This window comes from Castanea sativa, chromosome 7 (assembly GCF_040712315.1).
Source record: "Castanea sativa cultivar Marrone di Chiusa Pesio chromosome 7, ASM4071231v1".
Lineage (NCBI taxonomy): Eukaryota > Viridiplantae > Streptophyta > Magnoliopsida > Fagales > Fagaceae > Castanea > Castanea sativa.
Window position 1 is genome coordinate 11,769,236 of NC_134019.1, and position 18,847 is coordinate 11,788,082.

At 35.8% G+C, this 18,847-nt stretch overlaps 1 long non-coding RNA gene across 3 annotated transcripts in view; it reads left to right on the forward strand.

Annotated features, from left to right (window-relative positions):
* The window catches only part of LOC142642698 (uncharacterized), a 6,474-nt gene extending 4,519 nt beyond the window's left edge, over window positions 1–1,955 (forward strand). For 2 of the 3 annotated variants that reach the window (XR_012845719.1, XR_012845717.1), the window contains one exon: window positions 1–1,955. This exon is cut by the window's left edge and continues 210 nt beyond it. This is a non-coding gene — a long non-coding RNA (uncharacterized LOC142642698). The other variant, XR_012845718.1, reaches the window with a different exon arrangement.
* Window positions 1,956–18,847: the final 16,892 nt, after the last annotated feature.

Genomic DNA, 18,847 nt, shown 5'->3' on the forward strand with positions numbered 1-18,847 from the left:
GTATAATCAGTATATTTAGATCAGTTTATTAGAATTTATGACTTCTGTTAATAAATTTTTCACATGACCTATGAGCAAGGTTTTAGTAAGTTCACTAATGAGTTTGTGTAATATTTTATAGTGTGTATCCTCTATTACTGGGTTTGGTGTACTAAACTTTGGCTGAAACAAAAAGGCTCAGGCTATGCAACACAACAGAGGTTCATTATTATATGCTTGAAAAGAATTGATGATTATTGCATTTGTTTCCCATAAAAAAAAAACCTTGGAAAGGCTTTTCTGTTTGGTATATGAGCATTATTTGGGGACCACCAGATTTGTTGGATATTGGTAATGATTGATTGGAAGTGCTAACTTTGGGGATGTGTAAAGCCTAGAGGTAGAGTATGAAGATAGCTCCATAATTCAAGAACTTAATATTCTTTAAGATTGAAAACCTTTTAGGTGCATTGCATTCTTTTGAGGTGACATAGCATACTCAACTCATGTACTTGGTAAGATATTCTGGAATGTATTTCAGATTCAATAGTTACTAATGTACAAGTTTTATAAGTTCTCAATAAATACCACTATTGTTTTGTTAAAAAAAAAAAGTTTTGTGAAGGCCTTTTAAATTTTTTTTAAAAAAATTATCAACTATCAAAATATATTCAGGGGAGAAGGTGGAAGCAAATGGGATTGGGAAGGAGGACAAGGTGAATTGAGGTGAAAGGTATTGAATTTTTGAGGAGTTTGGGAAGTTGGTATTGCTATTGGGTTTTTTATTTTTATTTTTATTTTTTTATTGTATTTTGTTGGGTTTGTTTGTGTGAGGAATAATGGTTAATGGGTATTTGTTTAATTATACATTGAACTAAATTTACAATGATGGGCATGGATATCTAATGTTATTTGCACTTTTTTGTGTCAATTGTATTGGATTTAGTTGCCAAGGTTAGATCTTTTTGGGTCCTGTTTATTATGGTTGTTTTAGTGAGGAATAATGGTTAATTATGCATTGAACTTAATTCACAATGATCTATACTATTAGACATTGAGTACATTTTTGTTGTGAATTGATGTGGACTTGTCGACCGGTTATGCATGGCATCATAATTCAGTTTCCAAATCGGTTTGTAACAAAATTGCAATAGAACTTATAATACCTAGAGCAATTTTCATGTGAATTGGAATTATAGGAGAGGACATATTATATGAGTTTGTAATGATACTATTAATATTGAATAGAGATGAGTCCAAAGGGACTATTCTTTATAAAGGTTGCATTTTAATATATTTTTATTGATGGTCTATATATTATCTAAATTACAGACCTATTATCTTGCCATTATGTAATTATTGTGTTCATGTTTTGTGTTAGTTTTCATCAAACTCCTAACAAATTTAGTGCTATATCTCCTTCTTACAGTGATATTTTGAATTCACTTAATTTTCAGGTGGCTTATTAGAAATAGGCCCCCAGAGATTAAGAACAAATGTCCCATCAAATTATCATTTACAACAAACCCTTGATGAATATCCTTCTCAATGTACTGACTTGACTTTGAAGATTAGTCCCAAATGTTTAGACAACGATGTTATACCAATTCATTGGATATATTTGCACTATTTTCTAAATGATTTCCACTGTAATAAATTGTTAATATTTGTTTCCCCTTATTTCTAAGTATGTTATGATGTCTATTAGTTGATGACAAGTACACCAAGTTTACGACAAGTACAACAAGTACACAAAGTTCAGATTTTTATGTCAATCTTCTTGCTTAAATTAAGTTAAGTTTTAATTGCTTTGAAGATATTGGATGGTTTTGAAGATATTGCATTTTTGCATGTGTTGGGAAATTTAGACCCCGGTTGATAAAATTAACAAGTTTTAAATTCAAGTTGTTAATTAGATTTATTATGCATAAAACTTATTAAACAAACAAGCATCAATATCATGTCAAAATCATATGCAGCGGAAAAGTAAATAAGACAAGATATGATGACCCAGGAAAACCAATGAAACCAACCAGTTTCACAGTAAAAAACTTGGGGGGAAACCTTCCCGAAAAGAAATTCACTATAGTAAAGAGAAGTTTTAGATCTAGTTCAAAACCTTTGTCCTTAGACTCTACAATTCTCGTAGACGAACTCACAGCAGAAACCTTCTACTGCTTTAGAACCTTTGAACTCTTCAATATATGAATGCCACCATTTGATGCACGGATCCCAATACGTGACTAACTCCTTTGCACGAATCCTAGTACGTGACTCACTCACCAACTTGAGAAAGAAGAATGTTGGCTGCAAAGTTCTTCATTTCATTAACAATGAAGATCAAGAAGCACTTGGTTACAAAATCCTAAGGCGAAAAAGACGCAGTAGCTTCTTTCAAAGAGAATAAGGCATCGATCACCTTTTGCATATGTTCTCCTTGTATTCTTTTATTCTCTTATGTGATGGCTTCTAAAATAAGTTTTGTATATGTCTAGAGTTGTGAGAAAAGAAACCCTACACAAATACATAAGCATGGGTTGAAAATCAGATCTGAAAATCTAAATTTCTGTAACATCGATAGATAGATATTTGTCGAGCTATCTGTCTGCAGGTGTTGAGCTATCTATCCAGCTTTAGTGAACAACTTTTCTTCACTTGTTTCTTGGTCCAGTCTTCATGGCTTTAATACTAGACTTGAACAACATGTTCTTTGAAGTATTAAACACATCCTAGATCTACCCAAATACAAGCAAAGTGTGTTTTGTCAAAGGATTAGCCAACTACATAAAATATGTCCTTAACAATCTCTCCCTTTGGCAATTTGTGACAAAACCACAATGAACAAATGAATATATGAGAGAAATCATAAAATACTCAACTCATGCTCACTTGTTGAATACAATAAAATCTATCCTAACATAAACTCTTGAAAAACTTTGCAAGAAGAGAGTTTATGACAAGTAGACTTTGACAACCTATATTTCTAAAATACTTTAAACAAAACATATCAAGGCATCTTTGTGTGAAACAGAAATAATAGATTGCATAAAAAAAAAACATGTGTATAAAGATAGAAAAGAAACAGCACATGTAGATATAGGTGAAGAAAACATACCTCATCACATATATATCAAAGATAAGCACAATGTATTTAAACATGGTCATAAGACTGGTGTACAAGAATAAGAAGCTAAAAGTAGCTCCTACAACAACAAGAAGGTAAACACAACCCCTAACAAGATGAAACACATTTCCCCCTTACAAGGGCATGTATTTCTCCCCCTAACTTGTAGAATCTTAAAGAAAGAAACCACAAATTCTCCAATTTCTCCCCATTTTTGTCATGATTGACAAAGGGTACAAGAAGCTATAAAGCCTTACCTGAGAAATATAAAGATGATCAAGAATGATCAAGGGGCACAAGAAATCCATAAAAATGCATGAATGTAATGAAACAAGATGTTATGAATGACAAGATCAAAGAAATATGCAAAACATGTGAAAAACAATGCATGTAAGAGAATCTTGATTGATCGAGAGGTGTCGAGAAGCTATCGAGCCAACCTTGATGGATCGAACAGCTATCGAGGAGATAGGAGATATCTCGATCGATCCACCTAGCTATTAAGAGGTGTCGAGATTGCGATAAGAAAAAGCTAAAGAGCTCAACAGATAGCCAGGTGTCGAGGAGTTGTCGAGATTGCTTAAAAACAGTTTTTCAAAGAAGAGAAAAACACAGACATGAATGCAATCAAGAATGAAACTCAACCAAAGATCCAAACAACATTTTAATCTCTCAAAACATCTCTCAACAAAAATTGTTATGTACATAGATCCCAAAACACAAAAACACACACACACACACACACGCACACGCACACACACACACACACTAAACAAGTCTAACCAATTTTATTATTAAAAAACAAGTCATGATAGTTTAGTGAGCATACGTTAACGCATGTAAACCTTGTGATGGCCAAATTACATCGTACCTATACATGTATCAAAAATAGCAAAGAATTTTGTGTGTTGTGTGTGAAAACATCGCAAAATTGCATAAGTGTCTCTATGTTATGACGATTTGAGATATGAGAAAATCACTTTAACTCACACACAATCATAACTGTTAGATCGGGACTATCACCTTCGAGGTACATTCTATAACTTCCACATCTCCTAGAAAACACGCTTGCAATCATGTTTTAAAGCATTTTGTTCTTTTTGCTTTTATTTCTTTGCATATTTTATTTTATTAAGAAAACCATGCATGGGTATATAAAAGAGAGAAAAGAAATACTCAATTATGTTAAGTCTTTTGACATTGCACTTTTGCTATGCCGAAACATACAGATGTCATTGACATTGTACTTTTGCTATGCCGAAGCATACAGATGTCATTTCATGATTGACGGATAATAGTGGTGAGATGGTTATTTATGCATTTCTCTTAGGATTTTCTAGTCCTTCCCATAAAAAAGAGTGATACGAGTATTAAGTACAAGAGATCACTTAACCTTACTCATCACAAACAAAGAGCCACAAAACTCACTTGCTTAGTTATGCATAGAGATGCTCATCTAAGCTACAAAAGATAAAAAATTTAGAAAACTTTGTTTCAATGGCCATTTTAAGGTTCACAAGAACCAATGTATACATAACACACTATTTTTGTATTTTTTTTAATTTTCCCCCTTTTTTATTTTGAAAACAAAAACAAAATAAAAACTAAACAACCAAACAAAAACAGAAACAACATGAAAGCATGAAAGAAAAGATGCAAATGCATGAAGGCATGATACAAAGGTGCAGATACATGAAAGCATGATTCCAAAGATAGATAAGAAATCAAGCAAAGAGAGTCCTACTTTAGATAGAAAGAATTAAAGCAGAGGACAAACAGAAAATACAATAAAGTATTAGGCTCATTTCTCACCCACACAGCACGAGTCTTTGGCTGTGAAGATGAAAAGACACGTGTCCTAGTATGACTACTAAAGGACATAAAAGAATTAAAATTCTCCTGAAATTGAGTTAAAAAGCTCAAAACTTTTAATAACTCACCAAGAGTTTCCATGACAACGGGGGTTAAGGATCACACTCAGGAAATTAATCCAATCAGAGTGTACCCGCTCTGATATCACTTGTTGGGAAATTTAGACCCTAATTGATAGAATAAACAAGTTTTAAACCTAATTTGTTAATTAGATTTATTATGCATAAAACTTGTTAAAACAAAAAAACATCAATATCATATCAAAATCATATGTAGTGGAAAAGTAAATAAGACAAGATATGATGACCTAGGAAAACCAACGAAACCAACCAGTTTCACAGTAAAAAACTTGGGGGGAAACCTTCTCGAAAAAAAATTCATTATAGTAAAAAGAAGTTTCAGATTTAGTACAAAACCTTTGTCCCTTGACTCTACAATCTCCATAGACGAACTCACAGCAGAAACCTTCTACTGCTTCATAACCTCTGAACTCTTCAATATATGTACGCCACCCTTTGATGCACGGATCCCAGTACATGACTAACTCCTTTGCATGAATCTCAGTACGTGACTCACTCACTAGCTTGAGAAAGAAGAATGTTGGCTACAAAGTTCTTCACTTCATCAACAATGAAGATCAAGAAGCACTTGGTTACAAAACCCTAAAGCACAAAAGACGCAGTAACTTTTTTCAAAGAGAATAAGGCATCGGTCACCTTTTGCATATGTTCTCCTTGTATTATTTTATTATCTTATGTGATGGCCCTACACAAATATATAAGCATGGGTCGAAAATCAGATCTGGAAATCTGAATTTTCGTAACCTCGATAGATAGTATCTGTCGAGCCTCATTAAATCTTGATAGATAGATATCTGTCGAGCAGGTGTTGAGCTATCTGTCCGCAGGTGTCGAGCTATCTGTCCAGCTTTAGTGAACATCTTTTCTTCACTTGTTTCTTGGTCCAGTCTTCATGGCTTTAATACTAGACTTGAACAACATTTTCTTTGAAGTATTAAACACATCTTAGATCTACCCAAATACGAGCAAAGTGCGCTTTGTCAAAGGATTAGCCAACTACATAAAATATGTCCTTAACAGTATGCAAAATAGAGAAGCATTCAAGAGAATTTCCTTCATTCAAAATCATTTGAATGCAATGAAAGTAATAAAAGTGGTGGTTGTTCATTTCATATGTTCCTCCAAGTGGTCTACTGTAGAATGGAAGTACATACATGATGTGATTTGAAGAGAGTAATGTTTAAAATTTTTAGCGGATATTGGATACTACATGCTTAAATATACTAAATTATGAGAACTAATTTTATGTTGGATGCAAAGATCATTAATATGTAAAATGATCCTGCTTATTGCGTGGGTTAAATACTAATATATAATAATAGGTAAAGCTGAGAGAAATTACAATTAAATTCTAAATTGAAATCTAATTTTGTGCCAAGTGCCTCATATAATTTTAAATTTATATGTCAAGTGAATTATTAGGTACAAAAATCAAAGAGTCCAAATTCAATTAGATTCTAAATTGAATTTTAAATGAAGTTCAATTTTGTGCTATGTGCCCTATCTAATTTTTGTGGCAAGTGATTATTGGGTGCAAAAATTGAAAAGTGTAGATTCAATTAGATTCTATATCATGTCTAATTTTGCGCCATGTGTCTCGTCTAATTTTTTACTTTTTGTATCAAGTAAATTATTTGGTGCAAAAATCAAAGAATTTAAATTCAATTAGATTCTAAATTGAATTTTAATTGAAGTTCAATTTTGTACCATGTGCCTCATCTAATTTTTTTAATTTTTTATGGCAAGTGAATTATTGGGTGCAAAAACTGAAGAGTCTAGATCCAATTAGATTTCAATACATATATATATATATATATATATATATATAATTGTGATTGGTTTTAAATGTACATGTGCATATGCACGGAGTGACATTCTGGTCTATATATATAATAATAAGTGAAACTGAGAGAAACTCAAATTAGAATTCCAAATTAAAGTTCTAATTTTGTGCCATGTGTCCTAAATTATTTATTCTTAAAGAGTTTTATTTTTTAATTTTAGAATAAAATGTGTGATCATATCATAAATATTCATTTAAATGAGTTATTAAATACAAAAACTAAAGAGTCTAAAAAAAACGAATCGTTAAAAAAAAAGTGCTTAACAATAATTTAAAAAAAAAACATGGACAATTTAAATTTTATACCTAATAATATCCTTACAAATTTTTTTAAAGAGTTAACAAAATATAAAAATGACTATCAATAGTATTTAAATTATATATATAGAAATTATATTAAGCATCTTATTGTATATTTTTAAGTGTATCCATGCATATGCATGTGATAACAAGCTAGTATAGATAAAAGGTGAAGTTGAGAGAAACTCAAATTAAAATTCCAAATTAGAGTTTTAATTTTGCACCATGTGTCTTAAATTATTTATTCTTAAAGAGTTTTATTTCTTAATTTTAAAATCAAATGTGGGACCACATCATAAATACTCATTCAAGTGAGTCATTAAGTACAAAAACCAAAGAGTCAAGAATAAATGAATCGTAAAAAAAAGAAGTGCTTCATAAAAAAAAAAAAAACATAGATAATTTATATTTTATACCTAATAATATCCTTACAATTTTTTTTAAAGAGTTAACAAAATATAAAAATAACTATAAATAGTATTTAAATTATATATATAGGAGTTATATTATGCATCTTATTGTATATTTTTAAGTGTATCCATGCATATACATGAAGTTAAAATCTATGTTAGGTTTTAAGACTTTATGGACTAATATATTAGAACTTCAACATGTATTATGTTGGCAAACCATAATCAAAACATTTAGTCTAGGTTTATACTTGCTAAAAGTTTGATTTAATGTAAGTTTGGAATCGAGTAATTGCAGGAAATTATTGTTCTATTTCTGCAAGGCTCGTTCGATCGAAAAATAGACTTGAATGATTGAGAATCGTGGATCAAGAATTTTCTGCAAAATTTCCAAACCAGCCTAAGCCTATTAAGGATTAGGGTTTCAGATCTACTTTTTCTAATATATAAAGGAAACTCTAAGCACGTTTTTAAAAGGGCTTTTAAGAGAGAGAAGAGTGTGCCTTTTTTGTAGATCTAGGGTTTTGTACCCAAAAAACTCTCTCATGTTTTTTACTGGTTTGGTTTTCTTGGGTCATCCAATCTTTGTGTTCTTTATATTTTCCGCATTATATTTGTTTTACACATTGATTTAACCTAGTGTTAATTAACGAATTTGTTAATCAACTTGGCTTAATATTAGGTTAATCAAACTGTGTTAAGGGGTCTAAATCTTTACAAGCTAGTTTGTAATAATAAGGAAAATCTACAATGAGGTTGGGTATTCTTCATATTCAAGTGATAACATTCTTTAATGAACTTTTAGTTAATAAAAAAAGAAGTTCTTTCATGAACAAAACAATATCTATGTTTCCTTAAAGTGGAATTTCCCCAGTGATAGCCAATAGCTTAAAAACTTATTTTTTAATTATATATAATTTTGCCCTCATCCCAAATTATAATTTGATTTTTTATTTTCTTATATTCTAGAAAATTTTGTAATTTTTGTTAATATATTTATTTATTTTATCATACTTATAATCAATATACTATTATCTCTTTTATATGTCAAAATGCATTTAAAAAAGAAAGAAAAACTTTCTAATTTTATGAATGTCTTCTAAGGTTTAAAACCATTAAAATAAAAATGAAGATAAAGATTAAAAAAAAAAGAGGAATGGAAAATATGAAACTTAGAGTTTTAACAAGATGATAGTAAAATTATTACTATATTTCAAGTTTCAAAAGTAATATAATATGTGAGGACGAGATTTGGATCTTAGGCCCAAAAAGCAACAAGATTAGGGCCCAAATAGCTCGGCACAATGAATTTGTAAAGAGTGGGCTTGAAGGCTGGGCTCCCACGAAAGGATCAGCGCGCATAATAGATCAAGGATAGTAAGGAAATAAAGAAAATTAAACTGTATGTGAAGGAAATCACTCCTCGGCAAAGTCCGAGGAGAATAGTTCTTAAATATATTCCTTTAAACTTGGTTACAATTTCTATTCTAAGGTGCTACAGTATCTTCTCCCACCATTTTTTAGATCCCCCCTCCTTTGGAGGGTCTTTCACATAATATAGCCCCCTTTGGATGATCTTGGCCCTCCAGTTGTTGGTCGCCCAGACTATTACTTGAGTACTTATCCCATCAGACACCTTCCCAAACCCCTTGTGAGTTGTCGCAATCAAGACAACACTATTTAGGGGTATTCTCTACATAAATGTGGCTAGAAGGTTTGGTGGGAAGCATTAAATGTGGTGACAGCCTCCATCCCTTCAGTCAGGGTTGGCCCCTTCCTCGAAGTTCATTCCTCTTAGTGTGACCTCCTCTGATAACGTGCCACTGAAGTGACTTTATCGTCCAAGGGCGTGATCTCCTCGGACCTACAGTGGCCTCCTCGGCCTTAGGTATGACACGTGGCATGTTCTCTTTATCAAATTTCTGTACCCCACATAATATAATAGGTAATAGAATTTTAAGACCTTTATATAATAATTTATGTTCCTTTATAAAAATTTGTGGGATAATCAATAAATTTTTGGGATATTACACAATAACTAAAGTTTACGTGCGTTATGCTTAGTTTTAATCTAACTATTAAAAATCTTTTCTTTTCATTTTAAGTAGAATTTTGACTTAAAAAAAAAATCATAAAGTAGCTTATTCTGTTATTCATGCAAAATGTCCTCAATAATAAACAAAATATAATTAATATGCTATCATTTTGAGTTTCTTACACTAAAATATAACTTAATATAGATACGAATGACTCTTTGTATTTCCTATTGGTATTATGTATTATGTGCGTTAGGAGCATTGTAGCTTATTGGTGTTTCTAACGGAGATACGCATAGATAAATAAGACATTTTTAAATATCAACTTAAGATGACAAAATGTTTAATTAACTTAGGTCGGTAAAACTGGCACTGTAATGCCACCATTTTTTATTTATTTAAATGATCACACATTTACTCAAAGAAAAAAAAATGATCTTACATTTGGTTACATATTTATTGTCAAAAAGCCTTATAAATTGTAAAGCAGAAGTGTCAAGCAAAACTATTTCTCATGATATTTGTGGGCTCAATGGATCCAAGAATATGTGTTGGGTTAAAGGCCCAATCCGAAGACACTGAATGGTTCAAGGATGTGGGAGTATCAGCCCAAGAGGCAGTACTAATGGATAAAGAGGCGAGATTTGATCAAGGTTGTCAAGAAGGTGGTCCGAGGAAAAGTATGTCCTCGGCTAGGTAAAGCTGAGGTAGGAAAGGGCTGTCCGATGTCCAAAGACGATATTCTAGGAGATTCTATAAGTAAGGGTAGGCATGGTGGATGTACAAGATAAGAAGAAGGGCTATGAATATCTAAGATAAAGCTATTACCATCGCATTGAATGCTCTGCAGCTACCTCTCTGGCCGCATTAATGGGGAAGTGATGCCTGAGCATTAGGGTTTAGCCTTATAGTTGCCTCTAAAGACTTCAGGGATGGACTAATGGGACAAGTATCTAAACTAGTAATTTGATCCATACGTGGAGGATGGGGAGAAGAAGGAGGGTGATATAAGAGGGGGAGAGGACATTCATGAGAGGGAGATCAAAGGGAGAAAAGAGAAAACACTGTAAACATTAAGATCAAAAACTATAATCTATTTTCGTCCAAGTCCAAAGGGAAATATAAGATCCAGTCTCCTCAGTTTGAGTCCGAGGACAATTTCTGGTATATAAACCATCCCAAGTGTATGATGTTGCAATCTAGCTCATCATCTTTATTATTAAAAATCACTAGAACCTAGATTTCAAGCACACTCTCTACAAATTCATTGTACTGGGCTTTTTGGGTCTATTCCAATCTTACTTTTGGGTTTAGGTGCAAATTGTGACATTACAATTGGCGTAGTCTGTGGGAAATCTTGTGTTTTAGGAAGTTTAACATTATGGTAGGCTCAGGTCCACACCATGCAGAGTCTATGGGGTCCCAGTGTGAGGATCATTTCCTGCATCTTGAGTGGGAAAGAGATCGAGAGGGTAGTGAGCATACAACTTACACTAGTAGGAGTCACTCACGAGGTGGAAGCAGAATTCCTCACGAGAAAAATGCTAAGGCCATGCAATTGGAGATCGACCGTTTGAAGAGGAAGTTGCGCCACGAAAGGTGAAGGCGAACTCCTTCCTTTTCTAACCCTTCTTCTGAGGACTCCAAGGATAGCAGTTATAGGCCCAGGTCAAGAACTCCCCTTGATGAGTCTTTCTCTTATGAGGAGGACAACCTTCATGGTCGTGGGGGTAAAAATTCATTCTGCAGAGGCTTAGAAAATGATGCTATGAGTAAGGCGTTGCACCAAATTTCCAAGTCACTTTTCACACGTAGGGTGGAATAAGGGAAGCTTTCTCAGTGATTCACCCAGCCAACATTCACCATTTATAATGGCCGAACAGGCCCTGTGGAGCATGTGAGTCATTTCAATCAGAGGATGGTAGTGCATTCCAAGAATGAAACTTTAATGTGCAAGGTCTTCCCATCCAGTCTAGGACCTGTGGCGATGAGGTGGTTTAATGGCTTGAGAGCAGGTTCCATTGATTCTTTTATGGAACTTACCTGGGCGTTTGGGTCTCGCTTCATTACATGTAGTAGAGTTCCTCAGCCTCTGGATTTGTTGTTGTCCATAGCCATGCGGGAAGGGGAAATCCTGAAAACGTTCTCCGATAGATACTAAGAGATGTTCAACGAGATTGACGAAGATTTCGATGATGTAGTGATAAGGACTTTCAAGGTTGGCCTACCTGCCGAGCATGACCTAAGGAAATCTTTGACCAAGAAGCCTATAAGGAGTGTACACCGGCTCATGGACCACATTGTCGAATATAAATAGGTTAAAGAGGATCAATAGCAAGGTAAAGGAAAGGCAAAGGTTATCCCTCAAGATAGGAGGGATTTCAGGTTGGACAGATACAATAACAACAGGCACCGAAGAGATTTTTCCTAGCAATCCGGTCCTACCACTCCTCAGGTGGTTAATAGTGTATTCCGAGAATTGGTACAGCAACTGTTGGAGAAAATCCAGAATGAGCCATATTTCAAATGGCCTAAAAAGATGGTTAGGGACCCTATGAGGCGTAATCAAAATCTTCATTGCTAGTATCATCGAGAAAGGGGCCATACCACTAAGAATTGTAGGACCCTATGGAATCATTTGGAGCAATTGGTCAAGGAGGGGAGGTTAAAGCAGTTTTTGTATTGGCCTAATGGCTAGGGAGACCATTCAGGCTCGATAAATCAGGGAAACACTTCTTTAAGGCCTCCTTTGGGTACGATCAATGTCATCTTTGCTGCTCCTGAGAGGACTGGTTCTTGTTCTTCCAGGGTGATGTTCGTAGCACAAATCCTTGCCGAGGATTCTAGTTCTGAGCCGAAGAGGGCCAAGGGGAATATCCAACCAACATTAGGTTTCTCAAAAGAAGACAAGATAGGGACTATCCAGCCATATGATAATACTTTGGTGGTTACGCTGAGAATAGGGGGCTACGATGTCAAGAGAGTGATGGTCGACCAGGGTAGTGATGCAAATATTATGTACCCGGACTTGTACAATGGGCTAAACTTAAAGTTTGAGGATTTGATGGCCTATGATTCACCATTGATAAGGTTTGAAGGGAAGGCTGTCATACCAAAGGGGCAAATTAGATTACCTGTGTAATCAGGCTCAGAGGTTGTAGAAGTGGACTTCATTGTGGTAGATGCCTATTCTCCATACACAGCCATTGTGGCAAGACTTTGGCTTCATGCCTTAGGTGTTGTTTCCTTAACTCTACATGTGAGGGTGAAGTTTCCATCTAGGGACCAGATCGAGGAACTAGTTGGGAGTCAATCCGTGGCCAGACAGTGCATGGCAGCTGCAATTCTGCATCAGCCAAGGGTTGAATACTCAGCCTTTGTTGAGGGAGATTCATAGCAATCAGTGACTTTGGCCACGCCTAGGGTGGCAGCGGTAGAAGAACCTACGTGTGAAGAGTTAGAGGAAGTTATTATAGATGATGACCCTAAAAAATTCTTTCAGGTGGGAGTTCAGTTGCCTCCTCAAGAGAGGGAGGAGCTGATTATGTTCTTGAAGAAGAATGTTGATGTATTTTCATGGAATACTTATGAGGCCCCCGGGGTGGATCCGAGTTTCATTTGCCATCATCTAAATGTCAATTCTGCTGTGGTGCCAAGGAAACAACCACCTCAGCATTCATCCAAGCAGCATTCTGAGGCTGTCAAAGAAGAGGTAGTCAAGCTTACAAAGGTTGGCGCTATCAAGGAAGTTTTTTATCCTGAATGGTTGGCTTAGACAGTGGTAGTGAAGAAGAAGAATGGGAAGTGGAGAGTATGTGTAGATTTCATAGATTTGAACAGGGCTTGTCCTAAAGACTCTTTCCCAATGCCTCGTATAGATCAGTTGGTGGATGCCACTGTTGGGCATCCTCGGATGAGTTTTTTAGATGCTTTTCAAAGTTATCACCAGATACCTTTGGCTTTGGATGATCAGGAGAAGACAACCTTTGTCACTCCAATAGGGAATTATCACTATAAGGTAATGTTTTTTGGTTTGAAGAACGCAGGAGCTACCTATCAAAGGATGATGACCAGGATGTTTGAGTCACAACTGGGAAAGACTATTGAAGTTTATGTTGATGACATGGTGGTGAAAAGTAAAATGGTTTCCATGCATGTGAAAGACCTAAATGACACCTTTCAGACATTGAGAAAGTATAAGTTATGCCTTAATGCTTCTAAGTGTTCCTTTGGTGTGGGATTAGGTAAATTTCTAGGTTACATGGTAACTTATCGGGGAATTGAAGTTAATCTTGTGCAGGTCAGGGCAATTAATAGCTTACAGCCACCTTGGAATCCTAAAGAAGTTTAGAAGTTGACAAGGATGACTGCTGCCTTCAACCGGTTTATTTCTCGGTCTGTGGACAGATGCAGGCTTTTCTTTTAGTTGTTAAATAACTGGAAGGGATTTGAATGGACCAAGGAGTGTGCTTTAGCCTTTCAGCAACTTAAAGAATATCTTTCACGACCACCCATTATGTCTCGACTAGAAGTGGATGAAGTCCTGTTCGCATACATTGTTGTGGCTAACCATGCCGTTAGTCTAGTTCTGGTACGGGTTGATAATGGTGTACAGAGTCTAGTTTATTATGTGAGCAAATCCCTACATGAGGCCGAGGTGCATTATTTACCATTGGAAAAAGTGATCCTAGCAGTGGTGCATGCTACGGGCAAGCTTTGTCATTATTTCCAATCTCATGCGGTTGTTGTTTTAACTCAACTTCCTCTTAGGTCTATACTTCGAAGTGCTGACTATAAGGGAAGGATTGCCAAATGGAGTACCATTTTAAGGGCTTTTGATATCAAGTATATGCCTCGCACCTCTATGAAGGGCCAAGTCCTTGCTGATTTGGTGATCGAATTTGCTGAGCCCTCAGTGGAAGAGAATGCTAAAAGGCTGGACATGGATGAAAAATCAGTTGGCATGATTTCGCATAAGGAACCTCTGATATGGAAAGTGTACGTTGACGGAGCAGCGAACCAAAGAGGATTTGGAATGGGGTTAGTTTTGATATCTCCTGAGGGGATTACTTTTGAGAAGTCCTTAAGATTAAGATTCTCGGCCACCAACAACGAGGCCAAGTATGAAGCTTTACTAGTAGGAATAACTATGGTTCAAAAGATGGGGGAAAAACAATGCAGATGTTCTCAGACTCTTGGTTGGTGGTAGGCCAAGTGGAAGGAGAGTTAGAGGCCAGAGATCTGAGAATGCAAGAGTACCTGACCCAGGTGAGCTATTTGCAGTCAAAGTTAAAATCCTTTGCTTTGGTATAGATTCCCAGGAGCAGGAATACCCATGCAGACTCCTTAGCTATCCTTGCAACATCCTCGGCTTAAGGCCTTTCTCGGGTTATCCTCATTGAAGATCTGTGTAAACCTACTGGGACGAATAGTGACACCATCCAAATTCATCAAATTAGGGTCGGACCTAGCTGGATGGATCCTATAGTGTTGTTCCTTAAGGATGATGTTTTGTCTGATGAGAAGTCTGAAGCAGATAAAGTACGTAGAAAAGCACCTCGATTCTGGCTATCCGAGGATCAAAAGTTGTACAAACGCTCTTTTTCTGGACCACATCTTCTTTGTGTACATCCTGAAGCAACGGAATTACTTCTGGAAGAGTTGCATGAGGGAATTTGTGGAAGTCACATGAGAGGAAGGTCTTTATCTCATAAAGCTCTTACACAAGGGTATTAGTTGCCAAATATGCAAAGACAGGCACAAGATTACGCAAAGAAGTGTGACCAGTGTCAGAGGTTGCCCCCAACATCGATCAACCAAGGGGTGTCCTAAATCCTCTGTCTAGCCCTTAGCCTTTTGTACAATGGGGCTTGGATATTGTAGGGCCTTTCCCGAAGGCAGTGAGAAATAAAAGATGGTTGCTCGTTGGCACAAGCTATTTTACTAAATGGGTTGAAGTTGAGCCTTGTCAAATATCAGGGATTTGGATGCGAAAAGATTCATCTGGAAAAACATTATCACCAGGTTTGGAATTCCTCATACTCTTATTTCAGATAACGGTCTGCAATTTGATAGCAAGGCCTTCAGAGGATATTGTTGTGATTTAGGCATTACGAATATATATTCCACCCCAGCTTATCCACAAGGGCATGGGCAGGTTGAGGCTGTTAACAAGGTTATAGTTAATGGGCTTAAGAAAACACTAGATGATGTGAAGGGAAGGTGGGTGGAAGAACTGTCGCATGTTTTGTGGACATATCGAACTACACCTCGGAGGTCCACTAGAGAGACACCATTCTCTATGACTTATGGAGCCGAGACTATTATCCCTCTGGAAACTGGGTTTCCAACATTGAGGATGAGCTCTTTCATCCGAAGCAATAATGATGGTTTATTGGAAAAAAGCTTAGACTTAGTTGAAGAATGACGAGAAAATGCCATGGTTCATCTAGCTTATTATCAGCACAAGCTCAAACAAGGGTATGATTTCCATGTAAAGCTAAGGCCACTTGCACCTGGAGATTTGGTATTGGGGAAGGTTTTGGGCACTACGAAGAACCCAGCATGGGGAAAATTGGGACTTAATTGGGAAAGACCATATCGCATCACCTCAGTGGCTGGGATATTGGCATATTATCTTGAGGATTTAGATGAAAAAGTTGTACCACGTCCATGGAATGTAAATAACCCACGAAGGTGTTATTATTTGATAGGCCAAAAACGTATTGACCCCTTATGATGGATTAATTGATTAATTAGCCAAGTTTATCAATTAATTAAATTAACATGCAAGCACGTGGTAGCACAAACAAATCACCAATAAACTAAAGTATGCAGCTGGAAAATAAATTGATATGGTGATTTGTTTACGAATGGGGAAAACCTACATGGCAAAAACCCCACCGGGTCACCACTCTTGAAATTGCACTATTATCACAACAAGCGGTTACAAGTAAAAGAATCCCAAGTACCTTACCAACCTACAATTGAACCCTTACCTCAATACCCAATTGGACTTGTTCAGTAGTGACAATTTCTCCTTTCAATGCACGGCTCCCAAGTATGTGACTAACTAATTGCGCAGATCCCAGTACGCGGCTTACTCCTTTGCACGAATCCCAGTACGTGACTAACTCCATAGCAACCCTTTGATTGTTGTAGTTGATTTGCAGCAGTTTCACATAGGAACACCAATAAGATCTTCAATGTTGGTACAAGAGACTTTGCTTGGTCACAAAACCCAACGGCGTACAAGAAACGCAGCAAGAACTCTTTCTTCTGTAGGAGGAGGCTAGGGTTTTAGAAAGAAAACCTTATAAAGCTTTCTAGGGTTAGGTTTTTCTTTTTCCAACTCCTTTTTAAATAGGAGCTTAATGAGTTCTCCTATTCCAAATAGGCATACACAAACCTTGGATTTTCCTGGTCCAATAAGAATTATACAAACCCATAAACAAATAGCCTTTTAAAGTAAAAACGTTGTTAGCTATAATCTGAAATCTGTAAGCTCGATCGATCGAGACATTTGTCGAGCTTTAATGAATCTCGATAGATTAAGCTTCTGTCGAAGAGGTATCGAGACCTGTAGATTGCACTTTTCTTAAGCAGTCCTTGAGTAATCTTCATGTCTTCAATTTAACCACTTGTAATGATTATCTTGAACCTACTTAAATTTACCCAAATTCAAGTAAAATGCGTTTTGTCAAAGGATATGCCAATTACATAAAAATATGTTCCCAACATTATTAATGAAAGGCGCTACTGCCATGCTATTACTAATGACATTGTGTGTTATGTTGATCATCATTTTTTTTAAGTATCAAATTGAAACTTGGCTATGTCTGGCTTCTCGGACCACATACCTTGGATAGATTGATATTTTTACTAAGTATTAAACAGAACCTTAGTTATGTCTGGTCCTCGGACCAAATACTTTGGGAAAATTAACATTTCAGTTCATTTTTCTATGTATCAAACTGAAACTTAGCTATGTTTGGCTCCTCGGACCACATACCTTGGATAAATTGATGTTTTTACTAAGTATTAACAGAACCTTAATTATGTCTGGCCCTCGGACCATCTACTTTGTGTAAGTCAACACTTCAATTTATTATGCTTTCTTAAGCGTTAAACAAAACTCTATGGTTCCTTGGACCCTCCATTTTGTAAGTCCACTAATACCTAAGGTTGATCTTAGCAGTGTTTAATCATTTTAAATGCATATTGTTGGGAAATTTAGACCTCGGTTGATAGAATTAACAAGTTTTAAATCCAAGTTGTTAATTAGATTTATTATGCATAAAACTTGTTAAAACAAACAAACATCAATATCATGTCAAAATTATATGCAGCGGAAAAGTAAATAAGACAAGATATGATGACCCAGGAAAACCAATGAAACCAACTAGTTTCACAGTAAAAAACCTAGGGGGAAACCTTCCTGAAAAGCAATCTACTATAGTAAAGAGAAGTTTCAGATCTAGTACAAAACCTTTGTCCCTAGACTCTACAATCCCCGTAGATGAACTCATAGCAGAAATCTTCTACTACTTTAGAACCTTTGAACTCTTCAATATATGAACGCCACCCTTTGATGCACGAATCCCAATACGTGACTAACCAATTGCATAGATCCCAGTACGCGACTTCAATCACCAATTAGAGAAGAAGATGTTGGCTACAAAGTTCTTCACTTTATCAACAATGAAGATCAAGAAGCACTTGGTTACAAAACCCTAAGGCGCAAAAACGCAGTAGCTTTTTTTTGAGAGAATAAGGCTTTGGTCACCTTTTGCATATGTTCTCCTTGTATTCTTTTATCTGACGGCTTCTAAAATAAGCCTTATATATGCCTAGAGTTGTGAGAAAAGAAACCCTACACAAATACAAAAGCCTGACCCAAAAATCAGATCTGAAAATTCTGATTTTCGTAACCTCGATAGATGCCTCGATAGATAGCATCTGTCGAGCCTCATTAAACCTCGATAGATAGCTATTGTCGAGCAGCTTTCTGCAGGTGTCCAGCTTTAGTAAACACCTTTTCTTCACTTGTTTCTTGGTTCAATCTCCATGGCTTTAATACTAGACTTGAACAACATGTTCTTTGAAGAATTAAACACATCTAGTTCTACCCAAATACAAGTAAAGTGCGATTTGTCAAAGGATTAGCTAATTACATAAAAGAATGACATATGTTCTTATTAAGT